This window comes from Oncorhynchus kisutch, linkage group LG4 (assembly GCF_002021735.2).
Source record: "Oncorhynchus kisutch isolate 150728-3 linkage group LG4, Okis_V2, whole genome shotgun sequence".
NCBI classification, from domain to species: Eukaryota; Metazoa; Chordata; class Actinopteri; order Salmoniformes; family Salmonidae; genus Oncorhynchus; species Oncorhynchus kisutch.
The window spans coordinates 79,528,097-79,545,418 of record NC_034177.2 but is presented as its reverse complement, the minus strand read 5'-3'; the positions used below and the strand labels follow the sequence as shown (position 1 = coordinate 79,545,418).

Genomic DNA, 17,322 nt, shown 5'->3' with positions numbered 1-17,322 from the left:
CATGTCTGGTGACTAAGCAGGCCATGGAAGAACTGTGACATGTTCAGTGGGGAACATGTCTGGTGACTAAGCAGGCCATGGAAGAACTGTGACATGTTCAGTGGGGAACATGTCTGGTGACTAAGCAGGCCATGGAAGAACTGTGACATGTTCAGTGGGGAACATGTCTGGTGACTAAGCAGGCCATGGAAGAACTGTGACATGTTCAGTGGGGAACATGTCTGGTGACTAAGCAGGCCATGGAAGAACTGTGACATGTTCAGTGGGGAACATGTCTGGTGACTATGCAGGCCATGGAAGAACTGTGACATGTTCAGTGGGGAACATGTCTGGTGACTAAGCAGGCCATGGAAGAACTGTGACATGTTCAGTGGGGAACATGTCTGGTGAATATGCAGGCCATGGAAGAACTGTGACATGTTCAGTGGGGAACATGTCTGGTGACTAAGCAGGCCATGGAAGAACTGTGACATGTTCAGTGGGGAACATGTCTGGTGACTAAGCAGGCCATGGAAGAACTGTGACATGTTCAGTGGGGAACATGTCTGGTGACTAAGCAGGCCATGGAAGAACTGTGACATGTTCAGTGGGGAACATGTCTGGTGACTAAGCAGGCCATGGAAGAACTGTGACATGTTCAGTGGGGAACATGTCTGGTGAATATGCAGGCCATGGAAGAACTGTGACATGTTCAGTGGGGAACATGTCTGGTGAATATGCAGGCCATGGAAGAACTGTGACATGTTCAGTGGGGAACATGTCTGGTGACTAAGCAGGCCATGGAAGAACTGTGACATGTTCAGTGGGGAACATGTCTGGTGAATATGCAGGCCATGGAAGAACTGTGACATGTTCAGTGGGGAACATGTCTGGTGAATATGCAGGCCATGGAAGAACTGTGACATGTTCAGTGGGGAACATGTCTGGTGACTAAGCAGGCCATGGAAGAACTGTGACATGTTCAGTGGGGAACATGTCTGGTGAATATGCAGGCCATGGAAGAACTGTGACATGTTCAGTGGGGAACATGTCTGGTGACTAAGCAGGCCATGGAAGAACTGTGACATGTTCAGTGGGGAACATGTCTGGTGAATATGCAGGCCATGGAAGAACTGTGACATGTTCAGTGGGGAACATGTCTGGTGACTAAGCAGGCCATGGAAGAACTGTGACATGTTCAGTGGGGAACATGTCTGGTGAATATGCAGGCCATGGAAGAACTGTGACATGTTCAGTGGGGAACATGTCTGGTGACTAAGCAGGCCATGGAAGAACTGTGACATGTTCAGTGGGGAACATGTCTGGTGAATATGCAGGCCATGGAAGAACTGTGACATGTTCAGTGGGGAACATGTCTGGTGAATATGCAGGCCATGGAAGAACTGTGACATGTTCAGTGGGGAACATGTCTGGTGACTAAGCAGGCCATGGAAGAACTGTGACATGTTCAGTGGGGAACATGTCTGGTGACTAAGCAGGCCATGGAAGAACTGTGACATGTTCAGTGGGGAACATGTCTGGTGACTAAGCAGGCCATGGAAGAACTGTGACATGTTCAGCCCACACACACAGATTAGAGTTACACTCTTTGGATGAAAAGGACAGGGAGGAAAGAGGGACATTTGCAAAAGAGTGAAGTTACCCAGTGAGCAAATGTTTTTGAAATAAGTATTGTCAATTTAATTTCAATGTCATTTCAACCAAAATACATATTTTCAGTGTCTTTTCAACCATAATATCTATTTTTAATGTTCTTGTGCTTTGAGGGTGACTTCTTACTATTGGTGTGGTTTAAATATAAGCCATCTCGGGATTATTTACATTTTGGCAGTGTTTTCTCTAAATCCTTATATACTGTGCCTTCGGAAAGTGTTCAGACCCCTTGCCTTTTTCCACATTTTGCTATGTTACAGCCTTATTCTAAAACGTATTCAATAGTTTTCCCCCCATCAATCTATACACAATACCCCATAATGACAAAGCAAAAACTGGTTTTTATACATATTTGGGGAGTTTCTGCCATTCATCTCTACAGACCCTCTCAAGCTCTGTCAGGTTGGATGGGGAGCGTTGCTGCACAGCTATTTTCAGGTCTCTCCAGAGATGTTTGATTGGGTTCAAGTCCGGGCGGGCTCTGGCTGGGCCACTCAAGGACATCAAGAGACTTGTCCTTAAGCCACTCCTGCGTCCTCTTGGCTGTGTGCTTTGGGTCATTGTCCTGTTGAATGTGACTCTAGAGCTCTGAGTGACCATCCGGTTCTTGGTCACCTCCCTGACCAAGGCCCTTCTCCCCCGTTTGCTCAGTTTGGCCGGGCGGCCAGCTCCAGTCTTGGTGGTTCCAAACTTCTTCCATTTAAGAATGATGGAGGCCACTGTGTTCTTGGGGACCTTCAATGCTGCAGAAATGTTTTGCTACCCTTCTCCAGATCTGTGTCTCGGAGCTGTATGGGCAATTCCTTCCACCTCATGGCTTGGTTTTTGATCTGACATGCATTGTCAACTGGGACCTTATATAGACAGGTCTGTGCCTTTCCAGATCATGTCAAATCAATTGAATTTACCACAGGTAAATGTCCCCATTTACCACAATCAAGTTGTAGGAACATCTCAAGGATGATCACAGGATGCACTTGAGCTCAATTTCGAGTTTCATAGCAATTGTTCTGAATAATTATGTAAATAAGGTATTTCAGTTTTTTACATTTTTTATCCATTTGCAAACATTTCTTAAACCCCGTTTTTGATTTGTAATTATGGGCTACTATGTGTAGATGGCCGAGGATGTTTATTTATTTATTCAATTTTAGAACAAGGCTTTAACGTAACAAAATGTGTTAAAAGTCTAGGGGTCTGAATACTTTCCGAAGGCACTGTATACTGTAGCAGTGTGCTTTCCAAGTGGTAGTAATATTCTCCTAGCGGTGTGTCTTCCATCCAGATTTCCAGTGGATCTCAATTACAGCTGATACATACAGAATGTTCTCATCCATTATCCTCTTTTGCCTTACTTACTAATTGCTCTCCATCCGTTTCCAATATGCACAAATACCATTCTGTCTCATCTTAGCATATTTCAGCAGAATACACTTATAACAGAGGCGGTTCTTTGGATGATACTTATGTGATGAGTAAACTTGAAGACTTGTGTGAGCATCCAGAGCTAATACCTGAGGCTTTAGCTCAGTGGGCTAACATCTGTCTTGAAGTACACATGAGACCCGGTTTCACACAGGCATTTTGCCTTCACAGTGGAACAAATCTGACTAACGATGTATTTCTTTGCAGAAATGTAACATCTTTCTCTTCTCTCCCTATCTCTCTCAGGTCCAGTGAAGACCAGTGAGGAAGGATCCTGAAGGATATACATGGGATGGGTGGGGGTGAGGGGGGCTTGTGACATCACTCCCAGCCCAGGTCAGAGTTCACACAGGTAGGCAGACGACTGCTCTTATCCTCTCCCTATCAGTGGGGTCATTAGTCCTGGGCTTTTTTTGTTTTTGGCCCAACTCTGAGCCCTTTGAAAAGTCCTCAACTGGCAGCTTCATTAAATAGTACCCACAAAACACCAGTCTCAACGTCAACAGTGAAGAGGCGACTCCGGGATGCTGGCTTGAGGCATCTGTTTCTCAAACTAGACTCTCTAATGTATTTGTCCTCTTGCTCAGTTGTGCACTTGGGCCTTCCAGTCTTTCTATTCTGTAATCAAACCCAGATATGCTGACGCTCCAGATTCTCAACTAGTCTAAAGGCCAGTTGTATTGCTTCTTTAATCAGCACAACAGTTTTTAGCTGGGTTCCCAGTGGGTCAGAATTCCCAGTGGGTCAGAAGTTTACATACACTCAATTAGTATTTGGTAGCATTGCCGTTAAATTGTTTAACTTGGGTCAAACGCTTCTGGTAGCCTTCCACAAGCTTCCCACAATGTTGGGTGAATTTTGGCCCATTCCTCCTGACAGAGCTGGTGTAACTGAGTCAGGTTTGTAGGCCTCCTTGCTCGCACACGCTTTTTCAGTTCTGCCCACAAATTGTCTACAGGATTGAGGTCAGGGCTTTGTGATGGCCACTCCAATATCTTGACTTTGTTGTTCTTAAGCCATTTTGTCACAACTTTGGTAACTTTGCTTGGGGTCATTGTCCATTTGGAAGACCCATTTGTGACCAAGCTTGAACTTCCTGACCGATGTCTGAGATGTTGCTTCAATATATCCACCAAATTTTTGTTCCTCATTTGCCATCTATTTTGTGAAGTGCCCCAGTCCCTCCTGCAGCAAAGCACCCCCACAGCATGATGCTGCCACCCCCGTGCTTGACGGTTGGGAGGGTGTTCTTCGACTTGCAAGACACCCCCTTTTCCCTGCAAACATAACGATGGTCATTATGACCAAACATTTCTATTTCTGTTTCGTCAGACCAGAGGACATTTCTCCAAACACATGGTGTTTTTTATGGCGGTTTTGGAGCAGTGGCTTCTTTCATGCTGAGCGGCCTTTCAGGTTATGTCGGTATAGGACTCGTTTTACTGTGGATATAGATACTTTTGTACCTGTTTCCTCCAGCATCTTCACAAGGTATTTTGCTGTTGTTCTGGGATTGATTTGGACTTTTCGCACCAAAGTACGTTCATCTCTAGGAGACGGCTGCGTGGTCCCATGGTGTTTATACTTGCATACTATTGTTTATACAGATGAACGTGGTACCTTCAGGCATTTGGAAATTGCTCCACTTGCGGAGGTCTCTTGGCTGATTTATTTTGGCTGATTTATTTTGATTTTCCCATGATGTTACGCAAAGAGGCACTGAGTTTGAAGGTAGGCCTTGAAATACATCCACAGGTACACCTCCAATTGACTCAAATGATGTAATTTAGCCTGTCAGAAGCTTCTAAAGCCATGACATAATTTTCTGGAATTTTCCAAGCTGTTTAACCTCTGGGATATTCAGGATGGTAGCATCCCACCTCAACAACAGCCAGTGAAAGTGCAGGGCGCCAAATAAAAATCCCATAATAAAAATTCCTCAAACATACAAGTATTTTTTCAATTTTATTAATTTATTTTTACCCCTTTTTCTCCCCAATTTCGTGGTATCCAATTGTCTCATCGCTACAACTCCCGTACGGGCTCAGGAGTGACGAAGGTTGAAAGTCATGCGTCCTCCGATACACAACCCCAACCAAGCCGCACTGCTTCTTAACACAGCGTGCATCCAACCCGGAAGCCAGCCGCACCAATGTGTCGGAGGAAACACCGTGCACCTGGCAACCTTGGTTAGCGCGCACTACTGTTTAATAGCTTTAATTAATGTTCAACATCTGAACAGTAGCGCTCTTGGTAACGTTAGTGTGTACTGGTGCTCGACTAGTCGCGAAAGCCAACATCACCCACGACAGTGAACAGATGATTTTCAAGGGCAATGAATTCCATTATCTTGGCGTTAATGGATTTCGCCTTTGAGTTGTCTCGCTGACATTTTCTTACTTCAAATGACTGCTCGACTTGTTGACTGCTCGATCCACAGCATACATTGTGGGCTAGGTTAGGAATGCTGTGTTGCACTTTTTGCGCAAACTTTTACATGGCGTCATTACGTCATCTACCTACGTTTATATAGGTATGCATGTCATCTTTGACATCGGTTTTTCACATCGGCGTTAAACTAGACATTGTGCTGATCCCGATGTTGCCATTTTTAGCTAATATCATCCGATTCCGATATGTTCCCCCATATAATGCGGCAGCGTAGCCTAGTGGTTAGAGCGTTGGACTAGTAACCGGAAGGTTGCGAGTTCAAACCCCCGAGCTGACAAGGTACAAATCTGTCGTTCTGCCCCTGAACAGGCAGTTAACCCACTGTTCCCAGGCCGTCATTGAAAATAAGAATGTGTTCTTAACTGACTTGCCTGGTTAAATAAAGGTTAAAAAAATAAATAAAAAAATTATAATAATAAACACACAGTACCAGTCAAAAGTTTGGACACCGACTCATTCCAGGGTTTTTCTTTATTTTACAATTGTATACATTGTAGTATACAATCAAAACTATGAAATAACACATAGTAACAAAAAGTGTTAAATCAAAATATATTTGAGATTCTTCAAAGTAGTAGTAGCCACCCTTTGTGTTGATGACAGCTTTGCACACTTGGAATTCTCTCAACCAGCTTCACCTGGAATGCTATTCCAACAGTCTTGAAGGAGTTCCCACATATGCTGAGCACTTGTTGGCTGCTTTTCCTTCAATCTACGGTCCAATTCATCCCAAACAATCTCAATTGCGTTAAGGTGGTGTGATTGTGTAGGCCAGGTCTTCTGATGCAGCACTCCATCACTCTCCTTCTTGGTCAAATAGCCCTTATACAGCCTAGAGGTGTGTTGGGTCATTGTCCTGTTGAAAAACAAATCATAGTCCCACTAAGCTCAAACCAAATGGGATGGCGTATCGCTGCAGAATGCCGGGGTTAGCTAAGCTGTTTAAGTGTGCATGGGTGAAATAGGCATTGTGGTGCTCGTGAATTTCCTTCCTTTTTCAGCTTCAGACCAATGCCTATTCTCACTTTAAACATATGTTTTTTGTACATCGGAAGGTGATTATGCAACATTATAACACAGCAATAAACGTTCAGTAAAGGTGAACAATAATGACAAATGGCATCAAAAATAATGCAGTCGTTAGTGTTTATTTGACATTAACAGCAGATTTTCCTGAGGGAAGCAAAACAAGAAGAAGATTTAAGCCAATATGGAGTAAACTGGAAAATGTTCCCCTGATCTTTTTTTTTTGACCCCTTTTTCTCCACAATTTCGTGGTATCCAATTGGTAGTTACAGTCTTGTCTCAACGCTTCATCTCCCGTACAGACTCGGGTTAGGCGAAGGTTGGGAGCCGTGCGTCCTCCAAAACACAACTCAGGCAAGCCACACTGCTTCTTCACACAATGCATGCTTAACCCGGTAGCCAGCCACACCAATGTGTCGGAGGAAACACTGTACACCCGGCGACCGTGTCACCGTGCATTGCGCCCGGCCAGCCACAGGAGTCGCTAGAGTGCGTTGGGGCAAGAACGTCCCAGCAGGCTAAACCCTCCCCGAACCCACTGGGCCAATTGTGCGCTGCCCCATGGGCCTTCCAGTCGCGGCCGACTGCGACAGAGCCTGGACTTGGACTTGGAAACATCCTGGAATGAGATGCAGTGCCTTAGACCACTGCACCACTCAGGAGGCCCTCCCCTGATCTCTCTTAAGACAATTGAGCAAGCTACTGTAAAATACACAAATAATCAACATGCACCCATTAACTATTTACATGAAAATGTACCTTAAAGTTTACTGAAGAAAGGCCTTGTACTACATTACCTGTAAACAAAGGTGTGTTATGGGTTAGGGCTATATATACAATTTACAACTAAATGTACATTCCTCGTATATAGTCAGCTTTGTAAATACAATTCAGGGATGGCCACAAATTTCTCTTGACAAGGTACAGGTTTATGCAAGCTTTTTTGTTCAAGCCCAGTTTTACCACACTGGATTCTACTATTCATGGTCTCAATGAACAGCTGAGGTCTTGATAAACAGCTGAGTCATAGAATCAGGTGTGGTAGCACTGGACTTGAACAAAACTTTCTTGCCGTTCAGACTGCCTGGTCAGATGCAGGACGATGTTGGTGACAACGATGCTGCTTTCTACAAGTGTTCTATAATTACATTTAGTTTGTGTATTTTACTGTCTGCAAACTAGTGTCTGCTAGTTTGTCTTTTCTGAGCCAAGTTCTAGCCAAAGTTCTAGACAAAATAAATAATGTTAACCACTAATCGCTAGTTAGCTGGTTAGCTAGCTTGCTAAATGTACTAAGTCAGAGCAAACTTAGCTAGCTAAAGCAGTCTGGTACCAGTTCTGTTGTATGGCTAGATAAGGATGTTGTTTGTGTACCGGTACCATCCACATCGGAGAGGAATAGGCTAAGCAAGAATATGTTAGCTAGCTACATGAGGTAAGAAACATGTAATGTAACATCTAATTAGTGTACTGTGGAAACACTGACCAACACTTTGGCTCCTACCCTGTCAATAATTTCTCCCTGGCTTATTCATTCGTTGTCACGTCAAACAATGTATTCAAGGTGCTGCTAACTATATTCCAACTATAGAATTAGATTAATCATTATTTTTCCATGATTCCAGCAGTTCACCAATTAACTAGCCAGCAACATACCACCCTGCATACCACTGCTGGCTTGCTTCTGAAGCTAAGCAGGGTTGGTCCTGGTCAGTTCCTGGATGGGAGACCAGATGCTGCTGGAAGTGGTGTTGGAGGGCCAGTAGGAGGCACACTTTCCTTTGGTCTAAAACAAACAAAAAAAACAAGCAAAGATGTCCCAATGCCCCATGGCAGTGATAGGGGACACTGCCCTGTGTAGGGTGCCGTCTTTCGGATGGGACGTTAAACGGGTGTCCTGACTCTCTGAGGTCATTAAAGATCCCATGGCACTTATTGTAAGAGTAGGGGTGTTAACCCCGGCGTCCTGGCTAAATTCCCAATCTGGCCCTCAAACCATCACTGTCACCTAATAATCCCCAGTTTACAATTGGCTCATTCATCCCCCTCCTCTCCCCTGTAACTATTCCCCAGGTCGTTGCTGCAAATGAGAACGTGTTCTCAGTCAATTTACCTGGTAAAATAACAGAATAAATATATATATATATTTTTTTTAACTAGGCCTAGATGTTTAATCTATATTGTGCAGCTCTGTGGGGCACAGTGTGGAAATGATAACAAAAGTGCAGAAATTGATGAAAATGCTGAAAATGTGTTTTGTTTGCAGTTAGATTGAACAGTGACAAATCAAATCAAAGTGTATTTGTCACCTGCGCCGAATACAACAGGTGTAGACCTTACAGTGAAATGTTTACTTACAGGCTTTAACCAATGGTGAGGAAACAAAGGTATGTATGTGTGTGTGTGTGTGTGTGTGTGTGTGTGTGTAGGTAAGTAAAGAAATAAAACAACAGTAAAAAGACATTTGAAAAAAAGAGTAGCATGGCTATATACAGACACCAGTTAGTCAGGCTTATTGAGGTAGTATGTACATGTGGGTATCGTTAAAGTGACTATGCATATATGATGAACAGAGAGTAGCAGAAGCGTAAAAAGAGGGGTTGGCGGGTGGTGGGACACATTGCAGATAGCCCGGTTAGCCAATGTGCGGGAGCACTGGTTGGTCGGGCCAATTTAGGTACTATGTACATGAATGTATAGTTACAGTGACTATGCATATAAGATAAACAGAAAGTAGCAGCAGCGTAAAAGAGGGGTTGGGGGGGCACACAATGCAAATAGTCAGGGTAACCATTTGGTTACCTGTTCAGGAGTCTTATGGCTTGGGGGTAAAAACTGTTGAGAAGCCTTTTTATCCTAGACTTGGCACTCTGGTACCGCTTGCCATGCGGTAGTAGAGAGAACAGTCTATGGCAGGCATCTTTGACAATTTTTAGGGCCTTCCTCTGACACCGCCTGGTGTAGAGGTCCTGGATGGCAGGCTGTTTTGCCCCAGTGATGTACTGGGCCGTACGCACTACCCTCTGAAGTGCCTTGCACGACAACGCCGGGAAAAAATTATAATTATATCCATAATATCGACAGAAACATGGCAACCGTTTTTTATAATCAATCCTCAAGGTGTTTTTCCAAATATCTATTTGATAATATATCAACCGGGACAATTGGCATTTCAGTAGGAGCAGGAGGAAAAATTACTACCTCTGTCTTTTATGCAAGAATCACTCTGAGAGCCCTCAGCTGGCCACTTACGCAATGTAGTCGTTTACGCTCATTCTTCAACATAAAGGCGTGAAACTACATCACAATAATGTAGACATCTTAGGGAATACGTAGAAAAAGGAATCTGGTTGATATCCCTTTCAGTGGCCAATAGGGGTGCATAGGAACACAACGGTTTCAGAACATGAGTCACTTCCTGATTGGATTTTTCTTAGGCTTTCGCCTGCAATGTCAGTTCTGTAATACTCACAGACAATATTCTGACAGTTTTGGAAACTTTAGAGTGTTTTCTATCATAAGCGTCAATTATATGCATATTCTAGCATCTGGTCTTGAGAAATAGGCAGTTTAATTTGCGGACGTTATTTTCCCCAAAATAAAAATTGTGCCCCCTAGTTTCAAGAGGTTTTTAACTAAGCAATTTGTTTTCTCGGCTATGGTTTGTGTTGTGGTCTTGGTCGTTCTTAGTTGAGGAACTATAGCGTAGCTGACTGCAGTGTTTTTCTTGTCTGAAATCTGGCTACCTCGTCTTACCGTAGCTTGGTCTGTGCAAATGTGCAAATGAACTTGAGCAGCGTAGCAGTTTCCCAAAGTTGGGTGGTTTTAAAGTGAATGTAACTAACGTTAACTAGCTATGTTTTGTAAGAAAGTATGATATATTGCGGTGCATGAGCTGGCCATACACATTAGCTATTGTTCAGTCTTACGTTGACTAACATTAGTCTTACATTGGCTAACATTACCTAGCTAGGCAACTTTTTATCGAAGCAGCCAGGACGTTCGCAATCTTATTTGTGCATGTTTGTGATCAGATTACACGCAAGTGTCTAGATAAGCAGTTTACACATGATGACTTCAGCCTTATATGAAAAACCTTACATGGCAAAATATAGCTAACTAGCTTTCCTTGTTTATTTGTTTGTTTGTTTGTTAGCTACCTAGCCAACATTAGCTCTCAGCAGACTGGTATAACATTATGTAAGCTGACTTGTTAGCCAGCTAGCTACCAAGTTAAAACAAAAACACATTTATTGTGCCAGCTACTTTATAACAATTATATAATTAGAACAGGTGAAATGGGAGAAAGTGAAAGAGTTAAACATGGTTTACAAAGTATTTGCATGTGAGGTGAAAAGGCCTGTGAAATTACTATTAAAGCAATTGTTTACTTTTACACTTTTTTGCAACCAGGACAGGATGAGAGAGGAGGGAAGACGAGACAGCAACATAGAATACTAAGAGACAGCAAAAAAAGAGGGCAGACAAGAGAGACAGCAACCGAAGAGGGCAGACAAGAGAGACAGCAACCGAAGAGGGCAGACAAGAGAGACAGCAACCGAAGAGGGCAGACAAGAGAGACAGCAACCGAAGAGGGCAGACAAGAGAGACAGCAACCAAAGAGGGCAGACAAGAGAGACAGCAACCGAAGAGGGCAGACAAGAGAGACAGCAACCGAAGAGGGCAGACAAGAGAGACAGCAACCGAAGAGGGCAGACAAGAGACAGCAACATAGAATACTAAGAGACAGCAACAGAAGAGGGCAGACAGAAGGGACAGCAACAGAAGAGGGCAGACGAGACAGCAACATAGAATACTAAGAGATAGCAACAGAGGGCAGACGAGAGAGACGGCAACAGAGGAGGGCAGACCGATACAGAAGAGGGCAGACAAGAGAGACAGCTACAGATAACACATAATAAGTGGGGAGAGGCAGAGAAGGGGTGAGAACACAGTAGACTGTATCACTTAAAGCTGGTCTATAGATTAGAATTACTGCTGTATGTGAGAGAGAGGGTGTTTGGGTACACACACACACACACACACACACACACACACACACACACACACACACACACACACACACACACACACACACACACACACACACACACACACACACACACACACACACACCAGACCTGGGTTCAAATAGTATTTCAATTATTTGAATAACTTTCACATATATATCAAAGTAGGTATTCAGATATTTTTTTATTAAAAAATACATTGAAAGAAATTTGGAAAAACACTTGGAAAGCATTGGCATGGATTTTGAAATACAAGTAAATACTCCCAAGTATTTGAAATAATCTATTTGGAATGAAGTATTTGAATATAATTTCAAATTGAAGGCTATTTAAATTCAATTATATGATAATACTTCCAATGGAAGTAGTTGATTCGGACACTTATTTGAACATACTCAAATACTCAAGTATTTAAATAACAAAGAATCCAATACACATGTATTTAAAAGCACATCTGACTAGGGATGGGCTGTATCTATATGTTCTTAACTTCACACCATTTCTGTACCATACCGGGGAATACAGTATTACCGGAAGTGCACACAAGGAGTGCTATTTCACTTAATGTATTTCTTTTTTTACACACAAAACTATTTAGGCACAGGGATCTTGATCCAGGAGGGGATTGAATGTCTCTGCTGTATCCAAGAAGCTTGATCCGGACATCTAGTCACTTAGTTAGGAAACCAATACATAGCTGAGCCCTGAGCTGGATAAAATGAATTTGACACATTAAACGGCATTGAAAATCATACCGTTTGGTATTTCGAAATACTCCGTTATAAACGGTATATCGCCCAAGCCTACGACTGACACACACACGTACAGAGGTGCTTAATCAGTTTAAGGATTTTTTTTATCTGTTGGGAAGCTGTTGTCATGACTGCACAGTGAAAACCAATCACACCAGGGGAAATGATTTCTCTGCTTGCATTGGAGGACTGAGAGGATTGGGTGTGAAGCTTACCTTCAGGTTGAGGTTGACAGCCAGTCATAGAAAGAGAGGCTTCACAGTGAAAATGAAAGTTGTTTCTCTCTCCTTCTGTGTGTGTGTGTGTGTGTGTGTGAGTTGGTGCCACATGGCGTTCTCCGATAAAGGAAAGGATGTTCGCACCACAGGAATTAGCCTAGCTCTCCATTCCAAACCACCCCTCTCCTCTCTTTCCCTCACCTCATCTTATCTCGTTCTTTCTTATCCCCTCTCTTTCCCTCCATCTAATATCCATCTCCAGGATCTCCAAGATAATGTATTCATGTGACGCAAAGAGAACGGAAACATATACAATGGCCCTAGTGTTTCTCCACTCCTGTGTGTGTGTGTGTCTCCGGTCAGTGTTTAATAGAACATGCCCACATGGACGGTAGTAACATGGTTGTGTGTGTGTGTGTGTGTGTCTCCCCACATGGACGGTAGTAACATGGTTGTGTGTGTGTGTGTCTCCCGTCAGTGTTTAATAGAACATGCCCACATGGACGGTAGTAACATGGTTGTGTGTGTTTAGGGACATGATGTTATGTGATTACAGAGGCTGCTCTATGTCTGCCGGCCTGTCAAGTGTCCCCTTCCTCTGAGTGGTTGTAATGTTCTGCGCATCACAAGAGGGGAACACATCCATTAATGGCTTGGCTTTTCATAATGCATAAGATGCTAAAGAGGAGAGGGGGAAGGGTGGAGAGGGAGGGGTATAGGGAATAAATGGGAGAGAAAGAGAGGGAGGGAGAGAGAGAGATTAGGGAGAGATTGTTAATGAATAATCTAACCGTGTTCCGTTTTGTCTGTCAAGACATTCAAGTCATTAAACAACTAAACAATAGCCTCATTTGAATAATTTCACAAATGGTGTGGCGAGGTGGCAGTCGCTGGCACGGCTTGCTCTGCTTGCATCGTGGAGTAGAGGGAGAAAGACAGCGAGAAAGAGATGGTATTAGAAAGAGTGGAATAAAGAGTGAGAAAGATGGAGAGAATGTATATTGTAGTGTTTTAATATGTACTCTGTAGAGAGGCTAGCTGTAACCGTATCTAGTCTTCTTTTTTTTTTTTTTACATGTACTCTGTAGAAATCATGGTTTTATATTAATTATTATTATGAATTATATTAGACATTTTCTCTGTTCCGTGTTTTAATATGAACTGTGTAAGGAGAGAGTTTTCTAGCTGTAGCTCGGTCCATCGTACAGTAATCTTGGTCACCCAGAACTAAAATATTGCTTGTATTGTTCTGGGGGGATACTTGTTAGAAAATATACTAACACGACTTTAGAAGTCCGCACAATTTTCCACATTTTGTTACAACCTTATTCTAAAATCCATGCTTCACCGCAGTGACGGTGCCAGTCTTCTTCCAGATGTGACCTTTGGCCTTCATGCCAGCAAGTTTAATTTTGGTTTCATCAGACCAGAGAATCTTGTTTTTCATGGTCTGAGAGTCTTTAGTTTCCCCTTTGGCAAACTCGAAGCAGGCTGTCAAGTGCCTTTTACTGAGGAGTGGCTTCCGTCTGGTCACTCAACCATAAAGGCCTGATCCACCAATCAGTGGTTCAGAGATGGTTGTCCTTCTGGAAGGTTCTCCCATCGCATGACCATCGGGTTCTTGGTCACCTCCCTGACCAAGGCCCTTCTCCCCCGATTGCTCAGTTTGGCTGGGCGGCCAGCTCTAGGAAGAGCCTTGGTGGTTCCCAACTTCTTCCATTTCAGAATGATGGGGGCGTTCAATGCTGCAGAAATGTTTTGGTACCCTTCCCCCGATCTGTTCCTTGTTCACAGTCTTGTCTCGGAGCTCTACGGACAATTCCTTCGACCTCATGGCTCCGTTTTAGCTCTGACATGCAATGTCAACTGTGGGATGTTATATAGACAGGTGTGTGCCTTTCCAAATCATGTCCAATCAATTGAATTTACCACAGGTAGACTCCAATCAACTTGTAGAAACATCTCAAGGATGATCAACGGAAACAGGATGCACGTGAGCTCAATTTTGAGTCTCATAGCAATGTGTCTGAATACTTATGTAAATAAGGTATTTCTTAGCCTGTTTTCATTTTGTCATTATGGGATATTGTGTGTAGATTGCTAATATTAGTTTTATTTGTTTTAGGTTAAGGCTGTAATGTAACATTGTGTAAAAAGTCAAAGGGGTCTGAATACTTTCCGAAGGGTGGGTGTGTGTGTGTGTGTGTGTGTGTGCGCAGTGTTGGGGAAGCTACTCAAAATATAGTTTACCAAGCTACCAATTATAAGGCACAGTAAAATCTGCGATGCGGAGAATGGGGATGGAATCATGGAATTCAGACAAAATGGAAATCAACAATATCATTTTTGTTGATTGAACTTGGTAGGGAATAACTAAATGTTTTAAAAAATGGTATTACTTTTCCCATGTTTATCATAAGTCATGTTTTGCAAACTCGGTGCCCTACAAAAACACAGCTAAACAATAACTCTTGCTAGTTGTACACTGGAATTAAAGGGTAACTACTAAATCTATAGTTTTTCTTTTCTCTAGACCTTATAAGTGGTCTCCTGATTTAACCATTGTTGTGGATGTAGAACGTCCAATTTAGTTGTTTTTCTATTTTTTTTAAAGTGAACTTTTAAGAGGGAAAACCTGAAAAAGAAACCTGGAAAGACAGATTGGAGAAAATGGAATTTGGGGAAAAAACTTAACAGATTCTTTGGGCCCTACAATGACTTCACACTGGAGGAAGTTAAGCTACACTAAAGCTACCCTTAAAATAAAGATAGTTTACTTAACTAAAGTTATTTGAACAACTTCGTGAAAAATGATCCTATCTAAATCTTAAATGTCACAGACTACGAATTGCAAGAACAGATCACTCTGGGGTCAAATGTTAACAGAATGTGTGATTTAGCCTATTTAACACAAAAACAATGTTTCAAGTTAGAATTAGGCATGGCTGATGCCGAAAAATAAAATTAATTCCAGTCTAATTCACCCCTATTTTTTTCTTAATTAACTACTAAAAACACTACCAAGATTTGAATTTAGTTCAACTACCACCAAGCTACTGCAAAATTTACACTGATCAAAAATATATGTGCAGCATGTAAATCAAATCAAATCAAATCAAATTTATTTATATAGCCCTTCGTACATCAGCTGATATCTCAAAGTGCTGTACAGAAACCCAGCCTAAAACCCCAAACAGCAAGCAATGCAGGTGGAGAAGCACAGTGGCTAGGAAAAACTCCCTAGAAAGGCCAATACCTAGGAAGAAACCTAGAGAGGAACCAGGCTATGTGGGGTGGCCAGTCCTCTTCTGGCTGTGCCGGGTGGAGATTATAACAGAACATGGTCAAGATGTTCAATGTTCATAAATGACCAGCATGGTCGAATAATAATAAGGCAGAACAGTTGAAACTAGAGCAGCAGCACAGTCAGGTGGAAGTTGAAACTGGAGCAGCAGCATGGCCAGGTAAAGTGTTGATCCAGTGTTTCATGAGCTGAAATAAAAGATCTCAGAAATGTTCCACACAACACTTATTTCTCTCAAATTTTGTTTACATCCCTGTTAGTGAGCATTTTTCTTTGGCAAGACAATCCATCCACCTGACAGGTGTGGCATATCAAGAAGCAAATTAAACGGCATGATCATTACACAGGTGCACCTTGTGCTGGGGACAATAAAAGGCCACTCTAAAAGGTTCAGTTTTGTCACACAATACAATGCCACAGATATCTAAAGTTTTGAGGGAGCGTGCAATTGGCATGCTGACCTCAGGAATGTCTACCAGAGCGGTTGCCAGAGAATTTAATGTTCATTTCGAAACCATGTGCCACCTCCGTTGTTTTAGAAAATGTGGCAGTCCGTCCAATCGGCCTTACAGCCACAGACCACGTGTAACCACGTCAGCCCAGGACCTCCACATCTGGCTTCTTCACCTGCGGCATCGTCAGAGACCAACCACCCGGACAGCTGATGAAATTGTGGATTTGCACAACCAAAGAATTTTGCACAAACTGTCAGAAACCTTTTCAGGGAAGCTAATCTGTGTGCTTGTTGTCCTCACCAGGGTCTTGACCTGACTGCAGTTTGACGCCGTAACCGACTTTAGTGGGCAAATGCTCACCTTCGATGGCTATTGGTATGCTGGAGAAGTGTGCTCTTCATGGATGAATCCTGGTTTCAACTGTACCGGGCAGATGGCGTTGTGTGGGCGAGCAGTTTGCTGATGTCAACTTTGTGAACAGAGTGCCCCATGGTGGCGGTGGGGTTATGGTATGGACAGGTATAAGCTATGGACAATGAACACAATTGCATTTTATAGATGGCAATTTGAATGCACAGAGATATCATGACGAGGTTCTGAGGCCCATTGTCGTGCCATTCATCCAATGCCATCACCTCATGTTTTAGCATAATATTCCACAACCCCCTGTTGCAAGGATCTGTTCGCAATTCCTGGAAGCTGAAAATGTCCCAGATCTTCCATGGCCTCCAACTCTATGATCAACTATATGTGAAGGAGATGTGTCGCGCTGCATGAGAGAAATGTCCCTACCTTTTCTTTGAAGGTATCTGTATTCCCTGTTATGTGAAATCCATAGATCAGGGCCTAATGAATTCATTTAAATTGACTGATTTCCTTATATGGACTGTAACTCAGTAAAATCTTTGAAATTGTTGCATGTTGTGTTTGATATTTTTGTTCAGTGTAGTTAAACTACATGTAACTGTGTGTGTGTGATAGAGGAGGAAGTGGAACAGTCAGTTATGT

At 42.8% G+C, this 17,322-nt stretch overlaps 1 protein-coding gene across 9 annotated transcripts in view; it reads left to right on the top strand.

Annotated features, from left to right (window-relative positions):
- Nucleotides 1–17,322, top strand: part of LOC109878941 (zinc finger MIZ domain-containing protein 1) — a 237,877-nt gene that overhangs the window by 45,057 nt on the left and 175,498 nt on the right. For all 9 annotated transcript variants that reach the window (XM_031823739.1, XM_031823736.1, XM_031823742.1 and 6 more), the window contains one exon: nucleotides 3,325–3,430. The gene's annotated coding sequence lies outside the window, so the exon portion shown is untranslated. The remainder of the gene's footprint in view (nucleotides 1–3,324; nucleotides 3,431–17,322) is intronic.